We start from the raw sequence: 18,849 nt of genomic DNA, 5'->3' as shown, positions 1-18,849 counted from the left end.
GCCTGGGTCGGGGGCCCTGTCCTGCCCGACCCTGCTCGCTGCTGGCTCCGCCCCTCTTACCGTCCCCGTTGAACGGTTAGATGTAGTCGGACTTCCGTATAATTCAATTTTCTGTCCTTTGGTTGTGTCTTTGTTTCTCCAAACCTTTGTTGTATTCAAACTTGGTTGTGGGAGAAGGCACAGTGTTTCCACCTATGCCTCCATCTTGGCGGAAGTCCTGGACATTTCTTTTAACCGATCACATCCGACTCCTTTAAAACAACTTCCTTTCATGATTTTTTTATTTCCAACAGTGACGCGATGTTCATGTTAGCAAAAGCAAAGTCCCAGAGGAGTTGGCAGCCATACCTAACTTTCTCATACAGAGAAAATTAGATGATTTTCAGGGGGATTTAGACAGTCACGGCCACCAAGGCTTTAAGTGCAGAAGCAGTGACATTTTCATGCAAGGTCAGTGGACATGACTATTCTCAAATGAGAAGGTTGAATCTTCTTAGATGGACCCTTCTGAGCCAGAACTGCCCAGGAAATTACTTGGAATTATCTCTTTATCTTTAGACGGGAAGGGAAGGAGAGAGGGAGAGAAATATTAAGATGTGGTTGCCTCTCATGCATCCCCTGCTGGGACCTGGCCTGCAGCCCAGGCAGATGCCCTGACTGGGAATCGAACCGCGATCCTTTGGTTCTCAGGCCCGAGCTCAGTCCACTGAGCTACACGTGCCAGGGCTGGAATTATCAGAAGTTATTCCCGAAGCCATAGTTCTACTGGCTTCGTATTCCTGACGTGCTCCCTTTGTGGTGCTAGACCCATCGGAGATTCCTTGTTGCTTCTAAACGCAGTCCCAGCTCTGCAGCTTGGCATCCGGTGAAACCACACAGAACTTTCTAGTTCTAGAGACCACACTAGTGCCCCTTGTCAGTTCTCTCCCCAGCCGAGGCCTCTTCCTTAGTGGCTCCTACAGCGTGGTGACTCCTGCTGTGGAGCCTGTCTGTTCACACTGTGCTGCTGTGCACCACATGGTCAGGTTTTCCTCCTTTTTCGCTCACCCAAATCTTTCTTTATTAATCCACCAGGAAAGCTTTCAGCTCTTATGTGAAGCCATCTGTATCATGTTTTGGGGTTCCCAAATGTTGCATTATTTTTAAATATTCCATTTGCATCTTTATTGCTTTCTCTACTTTACGATTACTTTTCTGAGGGAAGGAACTAATGGAATAATGGCGTTGGGGGTTAGGGAATGAATCACAAATCATAACTAAAGCAAAACCTGCCAAACTAGAACAAAATTGACTTAATGTAAGTGCATATTCTAGCCTGTGATGAAGTTTTCAGGGGCTTCAGAAAATGCCAAGATTGAGTCTTTCCTACTTTTTTAAGCATTAAAATGTCCTTTAAAAAAGTTAAATAATGGTGATAACATCTAGTAATAGTAATGGCTTCAAATAAATTATCTTTATTTGGAAAAAGTAGAACATTTGCAATTGACTTGTGTTGGGAACTGCCCTGCCTGGTTTCAGGAGCTGTACCCCGCCCCACTCCCCCATGGGTAAGGCTGGGTGAGCGACCTTTGGACCATAAGCCACTAAGGAGACAAAGCTTATCTCCCTGGCAGCAGTACTGCTTCTGCTCCTTTTTCCATAACTGGCCCCCAATGCTTGATCAGTTAGCCAATGATGAGTAAGATTCCCCAAGGGGGGGATGACCTTAGACAGGCATGATCATGTGGAGGCCCCAGGGAAGGACATGGGGGGCTATGGAGAAAGGGGCTGATGGACCCTCACCCCTGGGCTTTGACAAAGCCTGGGGCCTCATTTTGTCTGCGGGAAGTCTCCTAATTTTACGGCTCTCTTGCCTCCTTTGCCTGACTTAAGCCTGAAACAATGACAGAGGGCTGCGTAGCCCTGTTCTGGAAAGGGCCAGCTCCCCAGGAGATCAGGCCTGAGAAAGAAGTAAAATCCTGTGAAATCTGCTTTGCTAAGAATGCTCTCAATTAAACCATAAGGGTCTGAGCAGGCAATGAGTTTGTTTCCCAAAGTTTTGTAGCCCTTTAGCTAACAGACCCTGATTCAGAATAAGCCCCTGTAGTTCTTTGTATGCTATCTGTTGTTTGATCCTTACACCCTGAGAGTGATTAACGAACTTTACCTGTATTCCTGTGCAAATTGAAACCCCCCCAAAAACCTGTCAAAGGAAGGGTTAGCGCGCTCTCCCCTTGAGAGAGTTGACAGGCCACTCTGAGGCACTCCCCCCTTTGAGGGAGTGACCGTGCGGTTCGTTTTCCTCCACAGGACTCGGTAGTCCGTGTGAATTTGGCTCGTGTCTCATCCATAATGCTGTGGACACTGCAGGCCATTGTCCAAGTCCGACCTGGTTGTGTGTGTGTGTGTGTGTGTAATTTTACTGACTTGTGAAATCAGAAAGTCTAGGAAGGACATGACTTGCTGCCCACTAATCGTGGGAGGTCACACACCCCATCCCTTCTCCCTCTACCTGGTGGCTGTTCTCTTTCCCTGCTCAGTAGCACAGTATTCACTTTTCAGGGTCTCAGATGTTGGCTTGAGATTCTCATGCCCTGGTTCGACTCTGTTCATTTAGCCTGAGAATGCATGAAAGTTACCTTCTAAATGTGTGAAAAGAATTTCCTTCTGTCTCTTGACCTTCAAAGAATATTTTTTGTATACTGCAGATTAATCTCGACAATGACATTCCATCGCCTTTCTAAGTAAATCAGCTTTATTCATGTCATCAGAAGAGAAATTTTTATGGTTTTCTAATTTTTCAGGCAGATGGAAAAAGTCGGTGAGAATATAAAAGACATAAATTTCTTCATTTTCTTTTAAAATCTTAAACCATTTGGCTCTCTTGTTCCACATTGTAAGGCAAGTTAACATTCTCCTTTTTGACATTGTTCCACAATTTCAAGTTTTCTTTGAATACACTATATGTATACTCTTGGAGTTTGACATATTAATTAGGAGGAGTATTTGATCACATATAATCTTAATCCTGTTCAACAATACCCCGTGCTTCGCACTTGTGCAGACTGCGACAGGATGACAGGCAGCGGGGGGCCAACACTGTGTTTTGCTGAGCCGACTGGTGACGGGAGAGGCAGGGTGTTGCCATGTTACAGCAGACATAATGCGGTAGCTGCTGGTTGCTGTGCAGTTCCAGACAATGGGTATCTGCCGTCTTAGAGTTTACTGGTTGCGAACAAACCAGAGCTTTTCAAGTTAACTTAAAATAGAAAAAAAATCTGAAACACATAGGATTTAACAGCCAGTCTCAGTGACAGCGGTGCGCCCACAGGGGATCACGGAATAGCACGTTTCTGCTCTGGCGTCCTGCCTTTCTCTGCTCCTCTATCTCCTTCTCTTTCCCATGGGCCAATGTATGTATGAGAATACTGTCAGCATTGACGTGACCTTTTGATTTTAGGCCGGTGATTTTGTTTATATTTTTCTTAAGTCATATTCTCAAAAAGGACAATTTGATTGGTTTAATTCAGCCTATGGGCCCATTTCCCTGGGATCAGGTAGCTAACAATGACTGGTTGGGGTTGGTGTGGGGGTGGAATTAATGTAATTAATTAATTAATTAGGAATCTGAAATTGGGCAGCTTTTAGTTGAATATTTATTTCACCTCCTTCATTGGTTATTTGCTTCTAATGTATTCTTCCCTATTTTCTATTCTTTTGTCTTTTCACGACACACTTGGAGAGATTTCCTCATTATTACCTTTTAGTACATTCACTGAATTTTTTTTTCTGGTAATCTTATTTTCAAAAAGATTTACAAAGTTTTTGTTATCACTTTATTTTCATTGTGTCATTCTTGTTCAGTGGTTGTAGTCTCTTCTTGAATTGTTTTAGAGATACTTATTTTTTAAAAGATTTTCTTTATTTTTAGACAGAGGGGAAGGGTGGCAGAAAGAGAGGGAGAGAAACATCAGTGTGTGGTTTAAAGCATCTCTTTAAAAAGAGATACTTCTTTTTAAAGTGTTCTTCTGTTTCTGGAATTAACTATCTTTTCTCAGTGTCAGTTATTATTTATTTTTTTAACCCCCAATGTCATTGATTTTCCTTGCGCACTTGGTTGCCTATTTATAGTTAAGAATGAAGGCCTGGAGTTTCCTCTATTATTTTAAAAAGATCTGTATGTAGAGTTTTTTGCCCCCGGCTGTCCCTTTCCCCTGAGTAGGAATTCTAAGTTTGTGTGTGTGTGTGTGTGTGTGTGTGTGTGTTTGTGTCTTTGTGTGTGTGAGAGAGAGAGAGAGAGAGAGAATGAGAATGAGTGTGAGATGGGGCAGGGCACTGGGTTGTCTGCTGGCCACTTTGTGTCACCCCAAAAACGCCCTAAAGAGGAGGATTTATTCCGAGGGACCAAAATTCACTTCGGAAGGCTTCATAGGTCATCCCTCACTCCCTGTCGTGACAATCGGTTCAGCTCCTGTAAAGAGGAACCCCAGATGTCTCACCTGGCACTCCCCTTGGCCAAGCTCCCCGAAGGCTCCTGTGTTCCTCCTCGCTCTGCGCCCTGCGATACCTGTTGACTGTGAGCCTGGAGTCGGAGCACATTACCTCCTTGGTGGCCCCAGGGGGGCAGCTCTCCTCTTCCTGTTTCACCTGTCAGCACATTCCCATTTCCTGCTCTGTTTTCTAGGGATTTGTTGAAATCTCTTGTCCATTTAAAGTTCTCTTCCAGCAAATTTTTCTTAATCTGTCAGAATTCTTCAGTTTCATGTTTTGACACTTTCGCTTCCTTAGGGATTCGGGAGAGCCAGTCAAGGCTGTCAGCCATCTCGAATTAAAACCTCATCAGATTGTCCTTTGAAAAGATAACATTTGGTTTTTGGCTTTTATTCTACTTTTTAAAAATGAGACCTATGCCATACACACACATATATAAAAGAATACATATCAGTGTATATGTATAATTAAAAGAGAAAGATTAGAGAGAACACTGGTACCTACCTACTATGTAGCTTGAGAAATAGAACACTATATTTTTATTTTTTATTTTATTTTATTTATCTTTAGAGGGGAAGGGAAGGAGAGAAGGAGAGAAATACCTATGTCTGGTTGCCTCCTGTGAGTCCCCTGCTGGGACCTGGCCTGCAACCCAGGCATATGCCCTGACTGGGAATCGAACCGTGATCCTCTGCTTCGCGGGCCCGCGCTCAATCCACTGAGCTACACCAGCCAGGGCTAGAACATTATATTTTTAGTTCCTTGAAACTCTGTATGTCCTTTCTTGATTGTGTCTTCCTCATCCCCACTGCCTCCTGGGGTAACCGTTATTTTTTACTTTTTAGTTGTTCCCTTGCTTTTTATAAAAACATGAATTCGCCTTATGTGTATTTATCTCTAAACAATATATTTTTTAATTTTAGCTACTTTTGCTCTTTGCATACAGCATGCACTCTTCTAACCCTACTATTTTACTCAGGAGTGTTTTGAGATTCATCCATGTTTATTCATGAGGCTGTATGCTGTTTATTTGTCAGCTGTAGAGCATTGCGTTGTAAGAATATACCATACCGAGTTATGTTTTCCACTGCATGATGGACATTTGTGTTTGTGTAACTTTTTGCAACCATGGGAAAGAGGGGCGTGAACACAGTTCCTGTTGCACACATGCTAGAGTCTCTCTAAGGGGTCAACCTAGGAGTGGAAGTGTGGAGTCATCGAGTACACACACTCACGGTTTCACTAGGCGAGGACAACCATGTGTGCTGTGGTTGTGCCAGGATCATGCGCATGGGAGCGCGAAGTTGCCTGTGGCTCAACGACTCTCGGGGTGATCAGATTTTTAAAAATTTTTGTCTGCTCGGTGGGTGTGAAATTATATCTTAGTATATGTGTTTAAAATTGAGATGTGATTTATGTGCAGTATCATTTGCCTTATTTTGACTTCAGTTTTTATTTTCCTGATTATAAATGAGGTTAAAGATACATTTCCATACAGCTATTAACCTTTGGTGCCTTCTCTTCTGTGAGTTTGCCGTATTTTTTTCCAGTTAGTTTTCTTATTGACTGGTGGGTGTTCCTTATACATCCTGGATGTGTGTGTGTGTGTGTGTGTGTTTATAAAATATGTGACATTTATTTGTGTGTGGGGGGCGCAGTATTCAAATTTCTGCAAAGATGATTATGGCACTCACCTTTTGGTTGTGGTTAACCTTTGACAAAACTGAGAAGTAGGTTTTGGCACCTTAAAAATTTGGCCTCTTTTTGTCCCACCCTCCTCCTAATCTACCCCCATGGTGAAACGGTGCTCGTCCAGAAAGCATCCCGACTTTCAGGAACTCGGAGTGTTCTCTTTGGCATGCAGGCTGTTCAGGCTGGAGCGCAGTGTCTGTGACCCAGGCGCTGACAGACCTGCGTCGGCGTGGCCAGGCCGGGCCAGCCAGCGCTGGGCCCAGAGAGGCGGTAGGCTGCTGGGCATGCCGGTCCCCATCTCTAACCGGAGAGGCCGGCGGTTTTCTTGGCTGTGGTTAACACGTCTCTGAAATTTAGTGTTTCGTGAGTTGAATTTATGAAACGATAGCTTTAATTACTACCCATTCATTTCTCCATTTGACAGTGTGCCCTGAAGTTAACTTAAGGGACATTTTCTTTTAAGTGGCGATAGTTCTAGAAATCAAAACTTTGTGAAATGGTTGAAACGGCAGGTTTTATGTTGTGGATATTTCACCGCAATCATAATTTTAAAAAAAAACAACCCCAAAGCCTGGAAAGAAAACTTTTTGGAAGACTCGGGACTCTAATAAAAGTGCAAAGATGGCACTTTGAAGTAGTTTATCTATTTTTGAGTGTGGAGCGGTCTCTTGAAAGTTAATTACTGATCCATGGTAATTGGCAATACCCCTTTTACATAAGCTGCTTATTTTTTGTCATGAATAATATTCTTTTAAGAAGGTTTAACTTTTTTTTGAGTTTTTGCAAATTTGGGAATGAATTTCAAGGATTATATTTTCATTTATCTTCTCTCCCTAATCCTAGCTCTCACCTCCCCCTTTGCTGCAGCCTCGTGGGCTTTCTTCCATTCCCTCTCATTAGCGTCGTTTTCCTTCCTGAGGGCCTTCGCACAGGTTGTTCTTTCCCTTCTGCCTGCTCCTATTTACCGTCTTATTTTTAAAAATATACCACATGTTCTGGGCTAAATTGTAATCCCTGATTCACATGTGGAAGCCTTAAACTCTGGTACCTTAGAGTGTGCTCTTTGGGGACAGGATCTTTAAAGAGAGAAATAAGTGAAAATCAGATAATTTAGGTGGGGGCGGGGGGGCCTGGTTCCATATGAATGGCATCCTGATAGGAAGAGGGCATTTGGACACAGAGCGTGGCAGAGGAAGGCCACGGGAAGGCACAGAAGAAGTCACCAACAGGCCGATGTGAGAGTTCGCAGAAAAAAGCGATCCTGCTGGCACCTGACCTTGATCTCATACTTCCAGCCTTCGGCATCATGAGAAAATAAATTCCTGTTGTTTACACCATCCATCTGTGGAACTTTGTTGCAGTAGTCCTAGCAAACTAATGTAATGCAGAAGATAAAATTTACCATTTTAACGAGTGGCATCAAGTACCTTCACGTTGTTGTACAACCGTCCCCACCATCCATCTCCAGACCTGTTGTTGTCTTGCCAGACAGACATTCCCTTCTCCCTGCCCACTCTTCTCTGGAAAACAGCAATCTACCTTCTGGTTCTGTGAATTTGAGTACTGGGGCACCTGCTGTATGCGAAATCATACAGTATTTGATCTTTTGTGACTGGCTGACTTCACTTTGCATAATGTCTCAAGTTTCATCCATGTTGCAGCATTTCTGTCCTTTTTCTGACTGCACAATATTCTATTGTATGTATATACCACATTTTACACATTTTGTTTATCAGTTCATCCATTGATAGACATTTGTGTTGCTTCTACCTTTTGGGTATTATGAATGTTGCTGTGACTATGTGTTTACAGGTATCTTTAAGAGCCTGTTTTCATTTTTGCAGGGGGGATATGTCTAGAAGTGGAATTGCTGGATTATATGGTAATTCTATTTATCACTACCTAACTTTTTGAGGAAGCACCATACTGTTTTCCATGTTGGCTGCATCATTTTACATTACCAAGGGTTTCAGTTTTTCCACATCCTTGTCCACACTTGTTATTGTCTGTTTTTTTTTTTTTTTGATAGTAGACATGGTATTACTGGGTATGAAGGCTTTCAGTGATGATGCAGTGCTCTCTTGATTTTATTGGAGGTAGGTAATAAAAAAATATGGCTTTTAATTGTCATTGGGAGTCAATTATCAAAGGCTTGTGAAGTGGCATTCGTATGCCTCTGAATTCAGGTGTTTCACCTGGGAGCCTTGCAGGAAGCATTGAAGTTATTGGTGTGAAAGACTGGCAGTCATTTTTTTTTTTTTTTACCTATGTGGGCCAGGAACTTCATTTCTATAAGTAACTTTGGGTCTGCTTGTGTGCTCTGCCAATTTTTAGGCATTTCTCACTACAAAGACTCAGTGAAACTGTTCTTTTTGCAGAACTGAAGAGGCTAGTAAGTTGAGCTTTTTCCTTCAGGGAAAATTTACATTTTCCTAAGTGTTGACAGCTGTGTTTGCATAAAACACTCATGCACCTAACAATTACAGTTTGGTGAAGGGAACAGGGCACGTTAGTCAGTCAGTCGCATTAGGCTTCAGAAGTCTCAAGAAGAGGGTGTAGTGAAACACAAGGAGCCGAGAGATGCACAAGTGCTCGCTGAAGGGCATTTTGGAAATCATCAAAGAGTGATATGTTTAGCCATAAATGTTGCATTACAGCTGCCTAAAAGATTACAGAGTTAAAGAGGCTAAGAAATATTTATAAATAGATTCCTTAACGTTGGTTTGTGTGTGAAAACAGAAATTTTTGTTTGGGTTTATTTATCTTTGTCCTTTGCTTGGATTTTTCTTCACTCCAACAGCAATTCTTGATGGCTTATAGTGGGCAGCGTAAGAAAAATCATTCTTTATTATGGTTTGGGACAGACAGAAGCACATGGTCTCATTGGGAGGTCCTATTCCAGTCACCCTCCCACCCCCATTTTGACATTCTAAACTCCAGTTCGTATAGATGAAAATTTGACTCGGAAGCAGATCCGTTTAATAATCACAAATTCTCTGTGTTAACAGTACCCAGCACAATCCATTTTACATGTAAAACTCATATTTTTCTTTGTATGATTTGTACCCACCCTGGTTTGAACATTCACAGTAAATATAATCAAAGCTGTTGAAGCCAAAGCATATGAGGATGTTCCCCCTATTATTAGCCAGTCTTCACCGTCACTGTAATAATAGAGCTTTGTCTGAGAACCCCCAAAACTCTGCCAGCGCTTCATCGGCTTTGTAAACCCAGAGAACCACTGCTGTCAACAGGGGCAGGCCCGGCGTCCCCCAGCAGGGCTGCTGTTGGCCGGTTTAATCTCTTTGGAATAGTCATGTAGGGTTAGTAATGCAATAGCTCACATCACATGCCTTTCCACAGGCATGGTACAGGGAACAGGAGTCAACTGTGTTTCTTTCTTGAGATGCGGCACTCCCTGCCCCACCCAGGTCTGTCCTTTTACTTTGGAAGTTCACAGCTGACTCAGGGAGAAGCTACTTCAACATCAGTGGTCCCAATTGCAGTCAGTGGGACCACACCTCAGTCTTTGTTATTCACATGAAATACAGCACTGCCTCTGAAGGCAAAAAGGCAGAAGGCTGGGTTTACTTTGCTGTTAATTAATTGATTGATGAGCTGTGTCCTTTATGTTTAACAAATAGATGTCAGAAAGTCTGCTGTGTGTAGAGAGCTGAGCTCAGGTCTGCAGAGGCTATAAAACAAATGCACAATGCTGTTTCTATTCAAGTCCTCTAGAGTTGAAGATGGAAGCAGGGAGCGCAGAGAAGGTGCCCAGCTGGCAGCAGCTTGGACTGCGTTGTGTGGTACAGAGTGTGTGTGTCACGGAACGCCAGGGAAGGGAGCTGGCTGTAAAACCTCTCAGAAGAGAAAATAAAGGCAAAGCAAATGAGGATACCAGGTAGAGAGCTGTTGGGTTGGCCAAAAACTCCATTACATTTTTCTTTATATGATGGCTCTAGTTAGTGCTTAGTTGTCTTTAAAGTCATTCGAAACAATTTTGGTAGAGTGTATTGTGACAGCTGTCATATCAGTACACATTAATAAAAACCATCAAAACTGGTGAATTTTTGTGCAGCCATTTTAATATTGAAGATGGAAGAATATATGAAACATTTTTGGCATATTATGCTTTATTATTTCAAGCAAGGTAAAAATGCAACTCAAATGCAAAAAAGAAGATTTGTGCAGTGTATGGAGAAGGTGCTGTGACTGATCAAACGTGTGAAAGGGGTTTGCAAAGGTTCTTTGTGCTGTTGACCTTTTGGGCAAATAATTCTTTGCTGTGGGGCTGTCATGCATTGGAAGATGTTTAGCAGCACCCTGGCCTCTACTCACTAGAAACCAATGGCAGGAGATAGCCAACATACTCAAAATACCCAAATCAGTAAAGTTATTGGTGAAAAATGAAAAGTGTGTCTTATTTTACGAAAAAGCAGACTTCTTGGCCAACCCAATACTTTCTGCACAATGGCTCCTGATTCCTTAAGGGCCTCAGCCTTTTAGAAAGTATATCCTGACTGTCCAACAGTTGTCAAGTTCAGTATTATTAAAATTTAGAGATAAATATTTTGCATCTGATAATGAAAGTAATAACTTATTTTTTGCAGGGTGGAAGACTTGTAAAAGACATCATAGGCCCAGAGAAAATAAATCGCCCTTATTCCAATTACCTAGAAATAATTCCTGTTAAGCTTGTGGAATATAATTCCCTCTTTTCTATGTAAATGACTTTAATTATACTTACTTTGGATTCTCAGACCAGAGGGTGTATAGATTTCATAAAGGATAAATTTGAGTTGGATTTGTACAAGATCACTGGATTGGTTTATTGTGATGATAATTTTGACCTCACCTATCTTTTGGTTATTTTGAAAATTTTTTGTCACCCTTGGAAAAAAACCCACTTGTTTTCATTTTAGAGTATTTGAAAGCAAAGGGTTTTATTTTAAAGAGAATGTTTTCAGTGGATACACTTTTGGGAATGATAGGAGATGGAGATTTTCTCATAAATGAAGTAGAAGTTATGATCATTTAATTTTATATCAGTAAATCTCTATAATAGGTAAATGTCTTTACAGTCTCATAGTGGTGAATTTTTGTATGTTTTACAGTGTATTTTCCCCAGAAATGATGTATATTACTAAGAAGGTGTATATATATTCCTTAATTGTTAGTTACCTCATATTATCATTAATGGAAAATCTATGTGGGTTAAGTTAGTAATTAAAGCAGAATATGAGATGTCAGACAGTTTAATTTTTGATATGTGCAAAGCTGTAGGTGAGTTTAAGATCCTGACCTCTGACGGGTATATTTGGAGCAAGAAATTGCCTGGGAAATGGCCTTCTGCACTTAGGGAAGAGCTTGGCTTCTGAAGTGTGTTTTCTGATCTGCCACAGGTCCATTTGCTCCGCCACTTGTGCCAGGCCGTGAAAGCTCACAGTGGGACGCTGTGTTGTGGAAGAACATGACGGATTCTCTGTGTTTGGGAAGTTGTTACTGTTCATACAACTACAAAGTAGAGCCAATCAGTTTGGCTGATTGAGCGGTCTTAACCTTTTGGGAAATTGATGGCTCCACGCTATGGTTTTTAGGGAGGCATCATTTTATACAATGCCTAGCTGCCCTAGTTCTATAATGTCTATGTTAAAAAAATTCTGGGTAACTGAGGCCTTTCGTTTGCATGGGAAGGGGTGTCACGAACTCAAGGCCCAGACAGTTTAATGAGAATATACGATTCTAAGGAGCGGTGAGGACTGGGGCAGATGCGAGACTGCTTACCTCTCCAAAGGCAATGAAAAAACAAAACCCGAAACATATTGTGACAGTCAAAAAGAAAGTCCAAATTTGGCCCAAAGCCTACCAGTTTGTCTGTTTATGCCAGTTATCCTTAGAATAACAACAGTAGTAGAGTAGTAGTATAATACAGTCAAAGTAGCTAACAATTTTTGGTAGCTTACCCCATGCCAGGCACATGCATTATCACAATCTGTCTCCTCGTTAAAGGTAAATGCTCTTATTAACCCACTTAGACATAAAACTGAGGCTGAGAGAGGGTACTTGTCCATGGCACGGGCATGGGAGCAGTGAGTGTGCTGCTAGGTTTGTCTGACTCTGGATCTTGAGCCCCGTGATGTGTTTTGATTTTAGGCCACAGAACTGGGAATTGCACTGGGTAGGAAGGAAATTGTCAGTCAGTGGTTAAGCTACTCAGTGTTGGCACTGGCCAGCTTTGTGACCTTGGAGGAGGCAGCCAAGTCTGGGAGAGGGGGCAGTATTCTTGGTTCCAGAGGACGAGGAAGCGGCGAGGTCAGTCTGCATCGGTGTGGACAGGCCGGAGAAAAGTCTTCACCAGGTGCGGGGGGAGGTCATTCAAGAAAAATAGTTCCTGGGAAGTGCAGGTGTGCGGGGGTTGGGAGTGTGGGTGTGTGCAGTACAGAGAAGTGGAAAATCAGGCTAGAGGGAAGTTTAGTAGGAGTCTGTGGTGTTAGGTGTTGGCAGATGTGAATAGTGTCTACAGGGATGTTACGTGCCATGAGTTTAGCAGTGTGTGAGGGACTGTCTAGGGCTGTTGAATAAAGAACTGAAATGTATGTGGGCTGAGATTTAATCTAGGGCTTCCTGTTACAGTACACATTAAAACTAAATGAGGTTTTCGTCTGGGTGGAGGGGACTGACTTTTCTCTGCTGGCTTTTTGTTCAGTTACCTCAGCAGGCTCCCTGCACTCCCCTTGGTGGATTTTCTGGGGCACCGTGGATCTGTGTCAGGGTCACTCGTGTTTCCCATGGGTTTAGTAGAAAGAGAGTCCTAAAGAAAGAATGCTGCCAGACCTTCGGTTTTTGAATTAACCAGCACTGCTGAAATGTTTGCCTATTAACATAGCACCTTTTTTTTTTAGATTTTACTTATTTATTTATCTTTAGAAGGGAAGGAGAGAGGGAGAGAAACATCAATGTACGGTTGCCTTTTGTGCGTCTCCTGCTGGTAGTTAGCCTGCAAGGAACCAGCCTGCAACCCAGGCATGTGCCCTGACTGGGAATCGAACCGCAATCGTCTGGTTTGCAGGCCCGCACTCAATCCACTGAGCTATGCCAACCAGGGCTAACATAGTACCTTTACACAAACCAGCCACTAACTTGTTGCACATCATAGCTCTCAAAGCGCCTCTGTCTAAATGAATTTAACTCAAGGAAGTGAAAAGTGAAGTCAAGCTCTTCCTACTTGGCAGCACACGAACATGGACCTTGGGAAATACAGCAGCCTCTGTGAGAGGCCTGTCTGCATAAACCTCACAGACTCTAAATTTTTTAGAAATTAGAAAAGAATTTTTATATACATTCATACACACATAAATATAAAATTCAAGGGCTCTATCTTGACTATTTTCCCTGAAAAAAATGTGAATATACTACAGAAACATATGAGAAATTAAGACTGATGAATAGATTTTGCTTTCTGCAGTCTGAAGACTTAAATAGACACTGGAGGAGGAAACTTAGTTGCAAGAAACCTAATACTTCTGGTGGAAGCGGGAGACGTGGGACCAAAAATAGAGCAGGAATTGGGTCTAGGGAAGCCCTTTTGTTGAATCGTTTCACTGGCTTTAAGGGATCGCTTTCCTAGAAGCAGCAAGAAAAACTGGTCCAGTTTGTTTTCAGAACTGGAAGGAAATACTCATGGACGCTCTGCTGCGTTTCCATCTGGAATACCGTGTAGGAATTTGGCCAGTTCTCAAGTGATTTGTGTGTAGTAAACAAGACTGTCTTCAGCTTCCCGTTGTGCAAGAGCAAATGGCTTGGGGTTCTGTTGCTGCTTTTCCGTCTCTTTTAATGGCTCGTTCAAGGTGACACTGCACTTGTCTCCGCTATTTATCCGCAGTGTTTGGTGAGTGAAGCAAGAGCGGTTTCTGAAGCAAGAAACCAGGACAGCGGTGGAAGTTGGAAGAGCTCAGAGTGTGAACATCCTGGCAGAGCTCCCAAACTCGACCTGTTCCTCAGGGTTGGTGGTCCGGGGTGAGGGGTGGCTTTTGCATAAACTTGAAATTCAGCGTTTTCCATTTTTCAAACTTCAGGAAAGAGGCTTTTAATTTTATGGGCAAATGAAATAAAGCGAATTTCAAGTCAGCTCTTTTGAATGCTTATGATTTTTTCATGTTTTAAGAGTTTACTTTTTCTCCTAATATGAGAAAACATTTCTTCCTGAAATGGTGGTTATCTAGTAAGAAAATGACATTTCTTTTGATGTTTGAGAATACATTATTATGGAAATGTGAATACTGATCCACTGTGTTTTTCCAAATGTGGAGAAAACATTAATGCTTTAAATTTAAATTATTTTTATAGGTCTCCTGTTAAATTCTTCTAATTGTAAGGTTTAAAATATTTATGTGAGAGAGGTAAGCATTTTAGCAAAGAAATGGTTATTTTATTCTGCAAGACAAAAACTACTAATGAAGTGTTTCAGAGCATGTAATTTAGGAAAACTGTATAGTATGTATTTCAGATTCACTGCAGATGAAAATAGTTACATCAAGTAGTAAGTATTCTGCTATAGTAACTTCCCCCGACACCTCTTTCTAAATTTTGAATTAAAGACCGTTGCCTAAAATGGTCATCTCAGTATTTTGAGTTTTATATCCTATCCACAGTGCAGACCAAGCAAATGATAAAATGTATAGAGGTCAGTCTGTCCTTCAGATTCTATCAGCTATTTCAAATCTAATTCTTAAACTGTCCACGATAGCTTGGCCGCAAGCCACAAGCTTGTCATTTTAGCTTGTTAGAGTTAAGCCTAGTCCTGTCAAGAACAGGTTTACTAGTCTTTCTTAATTGCCTCCTTAAAATTTTTCATTTCAGTATCAGCTAAAGAACTTAAGGTGGTAATAAATGTGGACGGAGGTCAAGTAAAAGCACTGAGCAGAACAGGAATTCACTGAAGGAGGGAATGCAGAGATGGGTGATTTTAGGGCTCTTGGGGAGGAGCGGAGCATCGCTGAGGCATTTGTGTTAGAACAGGGTTTAAATTGTGTAGTCGTTTGACCTGTATATGGCATTTATAAACAATGCCATATACATTGTCTATCTAGTATAAACGATTTTCTTTTGTGCATTTTTGGGGCATTAAAATGTGCCACCTATGCTTCTGGGGAATGGAAAGGCTAAGTATTCAAAAGTTGCGGAAAAGCTGATCAAGATGAGCAGACAAAATCTGGAATCCGGAGCAGACAAAAGAGAGGGGATGTCCCATGAGCCAAGGGTGTCACCTACTTAGGGATGGTGCCAGTAAAACCTACAGTAGGGCATAGAGAGGAAAAATGGCTAAAAAAAGAGGTGAGGTGAAGAGACATTTAGGAAGAGGCAGAAAGAGGAAACATCTCTGTTGAGTGGAATAATGTACAGCTGCACCTCTGGGAACAGGAGAGGCCGTGTTTCCTGGCCATGGTCATGCTCACTTTGTTGATGTGCCTGGCGGCCTGGGGTGTGGAGTCTGTGGCACTCGTTATGACTGTGGGAGGGAATAGCTATGGAAAAGGTGGTGGGGGAATCTGTGAGCCTCCAGGGATATGTTTTGAGCCACAGCAGCTTGCCTGTGACCTGGTAGGGGGTGGAAGACATTGGCAGTTGTGACTAGGTAATTGATTGGGTAATCTAGTTGAGTTAAATCAGAGGAGCCTAACGGGCCCATCTCTTTCTCTGCAATCATTCCACACCTGGAGGACTTGGAGATGGGATTTCCTTTATAAGTGTGAGGGCAGGGCTGAGCCTGAGGACCTTTGGATATGTGACATTCGAATCCCCTTCTTGCTTCCTCCACCCTCTTCCTGGGGCGCACCATAGGTTCACATTGTTTCCTGACAGGACCAGTTTGCTGCAAATTATTGCATAGGCCGTATCTTTCTTGATTTTCTTTCCACTTGTGCTCTCTCTGGTGTCACTATTCTCTCCAAGTAACTGGAACTAATTTGGTTAAAAAAAAACTTTCGTTCTCTCGTTTAGAATTAATATAAATATAACTCCATCTCCATGCTTGCATTTAAAAGAAGGGTTCATGTTATGATGACTCAAAGAAATGGTGACATTTGGGCATGTCTTTGGGTAAGTAATACGATGGGGGTATTACAATGGAGTCTTTATATGCATATTTTGTACTCATGGAAATTAAACTCACACACTTGGCTAAAAGAAAAATGAAAGGACGAGAAGTAACAATTGAAACATGATAAGCAGAGTCCCAGAGTGAACATGAGATCAGAGATACGGGCCCGCAGTCTGTAGAGAGAGTTCATTTCCTTTCAGAACTGGAGCATTGGCTTTAACTGCATGACCCATAAAATGCAAGTGAGATATTTTGTTTGGTATTTACCTGAGGAGTTAATGGTCTTCCCCCAAAGGGCCAGGGAAACAGGTTATCTTAGACTTCGTGAGAGGCAGCATAGTGTTGTCTTTTATGAAGAATTTCAGGGAATTTTCAAGGATGGTTTTAACTGCTTGTAATTGCTGCCTTGAGTTTGGCTTTGGACTCTGATGTAGTTCCCTGTCCCAGTAGACGTGGCTTTACAGTGTCGGCTGGATGACGGTAGTTCTTTCAGGGCAGCTGTAAGCTCCCTTTTAGGTTTGGGCCTGTGTGCCGTTCACCGCAGCTAAAGGAGCTCCAGCAACATTTCTGTTGAGTGAAATAGATACATGAACACCTCCGCCTGGTACCCTCTCCACCCCCCACGGTTCCTGGAACAGCTGAGTGGGGGCATTATGGCCGCTTTGGTTTGGAAGAGGTGGGTCTTGCTGAGTGGGTTAGATCATCTATCTGCTGGACCTGGATTGCGAGGTCCCGACTTACTGTGGGCGTCTCTTCTTCCTCTCTAGCTGCTGCCCTAACCAAAGACAGTGTCCGTAGGGACTGGTAGGAAGTAGGATGACGATGTGTGTGTGAGATCCCGGTGGCTTTGAAGATGCTCTTACTATCCTTGAAAAAGAAAGAAAACCCCAACAAAATCTGTATCTCCCATATCATGATAAGGCATGTAGTCTTTGCAGGCTGTTTTAGCACCTCAAGAGTGGATGCCTCACCCCTTGCCCTCCCACCCTCACTTAGAAGGTTCTGTTTCCTCATTTGCTCTTAAATATGGTTTCAAATACTGGGATCGTGAGCGTCTTACAAGTTAAAGCCTAACAAAAGATAGGCCATCCGTCTCCACAGACCACTACCTCTGCCCCTGCTCCGTTCTGCCTTTCGCCTGTGGTCCAGTTGTGGGCCGCAGTAATGACCCCAGTAGTTTTATGTGTCACTCACCTGGTAGCTTACAAATATGTGTCATAAAGAAAGGTTTTATCAGTTTGATAGATGGCCTTCTTGATAAGGTGTCTGCTTGACAGGGCAGGGCTGAGTGAAGAAAATTACCGCAGGAGTCTGTCTGTTCTTTATGTGCCATTTACGGATGTTTGCGGCCCTCAGTGAGTTTGGAAGCTCCTGTGTGTAACACCCAGACCTTCATACCGGATGCAAATGTGATCTCACTGCTAACTGCTCATTCTGATGCTGTTTCTCGTGTTTTGTCCGCCTCCCGGGCCACTTTGATCTTTTTACATTTTTGACGTGCTGGCCAACCTGTTGTATTCAATAGAATCATGGAAATGGAGGGACCCGTGGAAGTAATCACACCCAGTGTTCTTTAAACTTTCTTTCCCTTAAAGGGACAGTAAAACCACTAATAAATACAATTTATGCCAATATGTAGATCAGAGAAAGGCTGAACTTCCAGTTCAGAGAGAGACTTAAATGGGAGGCCCAAATCCTCTGTTTCTTCACTCCCTTCCCACCCCAGCCCTTGAGGTGTCTGGATATAACATCTGGAGCTCTGTGGGGCTCAATGAAAACCACAGCTCTTGGCGTAATGGGTGTTTTCTAAGTCTTAAGTAAATCTTCTTCGCACCAATTTGCTGTTTATTGCTTCCTGAAAGTGAAACTTTCAAACAGGACGCTCCAAGTTTTCTGTCTGCCGCCTGCGTTTCTCTGTGTCTGAGTCCCCGTAGGCCCTCACCAGTCAGGAGGAAGCTCACTGCGTGTTGTGAACGTACAGCCCAACCAACGTGTGCTGACAGGTACCACGGGTGAGAAGCTGACTCAAGGGACAGAACGGTGCTGGTTTTTTTTTTCCTTCGATGCAAGCTATGACCTTTGGATGAGACTATGAACATGCTTAAAAAGTTTGGGTGTCTTCTCTGGAATAGGCTCTAATTGTATAGATCAGTGAGGTCCAAGTGAGGTCCACACTTTCTGATTCTCCAAGTGTGGTCTCCTGATCAACAGCAGCAGCAACGTCCCCTATAACTTGTCCAAGTTCTTGGCCTCTCCCACAGACCTGCTGATTCAGAAACTCCGAGGGTGGAGCCCCATGATTGCACTGAACAAGCCTTCTCTGATTCCACTGCACACTGAAGTCTGAGAACCACGGGTGCCAAGGGCTGGCTGCTTCCCGCCTCCCGCCCCCTTCCTCTAGCAAACTTCTTGCTTTGCTGCAGAAATGGGATGTTTCCTGAATCTTATGTGACATCCTAAACTACTTTATCTTCAAAACAAATACCCTAGGTCTGCCTTTCAGTTAGATTAGCATCCCTTCTTTTTCATGTGGAAATGTGGAAGCAGCCCTGGATGTATATGAACATTATTTTTAGGTGTGTGTTGGA

At 42.8% G+C, this 18,849-nt stretch overlaps 1 protein-coding gene across 3 annotated transcripts in view; it reads left to right on the top strand.

Annotated features, from left to right (window-relative positions):
• The window catches only part of FHIP1A (FHF complex subunit HOOK interacting protein 1A), a 194,596-nt gene that overhangs the window by 27,069 nt on the left and 148,678 nt on the right, over nt 1–18,849 (top strand). The window contains exon 1 of one of the 3 annotated variants that reach the window (XM_037058407.1): nt 16,557–16,570. The exons of the other annotated variants lie outside the window; for them this stretch is intronic. The gene's annotated coding sequence lies outside the window, so the exon portion shown is untranslated. Of the gene's footprint in view, nt 1–16,556; nt 16,571–18,849 lie in introns of those variants that run through there. 3 annotated transcript variants of the gene reach the window in all.

This window comes from Sturnira hondurensis, unplaced genomic scaffold (genome assembly GCF_014824575.4).
Source record: "Sturnira hondurensis isolate 20B ecotype Veracruz unplaced genomic scaffold, ASM1482457v3 Scaffold0010128, whole genome shotgun sequence".
Lineage (NCBI taxonomy): Eukaryota > Metazoa > Chordata > Mammalia > Chiroptera > Phyllostomidae > Sturnira > Sturnira hondurensis.
The sequence above is the reverse complement of the archived record's forward strand: the minus strand, read 5'-3'. Positions and strand labels throughout refer to the sequence as shown.